This window comes from Balaenoptera borealis (assembly GCF_965194805.1).
Source record: "Balaenoptera borealis genome assembly, chromosome: 11".
Taxonomy (NCBI): domain Eukaryota; kingdom Metazoa; phylum Chordata; class Mammalia; order Artiodactyla; family Balaenopteridae; genus Balaenoptera; species Balaenoptera borealis.
In genome coordinates, this window is record NC_138868.1 from 25,546,922 (window position 1) to 25,548,701 (window position 1,780).

A 1,780-nucleotide genomic window follows, 5' to 3' on the forward strand; every position below is an offset into this window, starting at 1 on the left:
AAAAAAATGTGTCCTTGGCCTTTTCAATTCACGTGTGTTCATTTATTGAGTACCTACTGTATGCCAAGCGCTGTGCTTGTTGCTGCAGATCCAAAGAGGATGAGGCACCTGCTTACGGAACCAGGAGGCTGGACTAGATTCAGATTCACCTAGATTGCAACTCCTGTGCTCAGCACCACCTGCACCACCGAAATAGTTTTGCTTCCCTCTCCCAGAGCAGCCTCGGCAGGCACCTGTGTTGTCAGCTGCTGCAGGAAGAATGATGGCCGGGGTGTTGACAAGCTCCTAATTGGAAGGTAGGAGGTACCGTGAGAGATCAGCTAGGAAAGATATCTTTGGACCAGGGTGGGCTGCTAATGCTTGGAAAAGATTTGGGGGTGAGGCCTAGTGAGCTGTCACCCTGGGGTATAGGGCCTGACCCAGCAGACAGACGACGCAGGCGGGGGAAGCAGGTGACAGACAAGGCCCTCGTGGGGAAGCAGCCATTTCAGGGGACAGCAATAATAGCATGGAAGCCAGGACCTCAGGAGCCGGTGAGCTCACTAGGGGTTGGAGCACAAAGAAGGGAGAGCCTGGTGTGACCCCAAAGCCCAGGATCAAAGAGGCCAGGCCAGGAGAGCTGCTGATAGCAGCCTTGTGGTGGAGACAAAGGAAGGAGAGCCAGGAGTCAGGAGTCTCTTTTATTCAGCCAATACAGAAACAACTACTTATGAGTGACTTCTGTATGCCTATAGCTGTTCCAGGCCCTGAGGGGTTCAAAGGAAGAGCCAAGTTAGAATTACACATCCAATTAAGAGATGATCAGATCCATACCCTGAAATTACTGCTGGGTAAGACAATACTGCAATGGGTCATGCGATATCGGCACTTGCCTCAGTTGACACAAGCACTTTCCTTGCCTTATCTCATTGAATCCACCCAACAACCCTGCAAGGTGGGTACCCTTGTCCCTGTTTTAGAAACGAGGCTGCTGAGGTTCTGAGACCTCAGTCTGGCTGAGGTTCTGAGCCAGCTAGTAAGTGGCTGAGCCAGGATTCAGATCCAAGTCTGTGTGAGCCTCTGAACTTTCTAGTATAGCCTGCAGCATCCCTGTACTGGAATAATACGGTGCTGCATTGAGCAAGAGGGAAAAGTAGATACTTATGGGCCTAAAGTGCAGGGGAGAAGTTCAAAGGGAGGAGCCCTAGTCGGGGAGAGGGCGCTATGCATGCACAGGGTCAAGGATGGCTTCTTGGAATCGGAGGGTCTGTTGGAGCCGGGTCAAAGCTGTAGATCAGAAGTCGTTCCACTTTCTGAGCCAGAGAAGGAGGGTCTGAGTTAGGACTTGGGCCATCCAGCCGTTGCTGTCTGCGCAGTGTAGTGGCCCTGCCCTGAAGTCACAGGGGTGCCACGCAGAGCACATGTGGCATGAGAGCTCGCTGCAGGAACCACACTCCACCCTGTCAGACAGACACCCAGGCGGCCCACAGGCCCAGCCTCCGAGCCATGGGCTTGCAACACCCCCAAAGAACAGCAACTGGCCTGGAGCAGAAGGGCGAAGGAAACGCCCCCTCAGCCCCAGGCCGTGGAGGGGTCCTGGCTGCCCACAGGGCCTGCCGGTGTCCTGGCAGAGAGAGGAGGTGGCACAGGCGCCAGGCACTAGGGTGCCAGGGCCTCCCAAGAAGGAACAGGTGCGAAGCAGGGCAATTGGCTGAGGAGGCATCCGGGGGGCAGGCGGCCTAGACCTGACTGGGGGAGCCACTCGGGTTACATCTTCTGTGGGTGAGTAGGCTTGATTAAC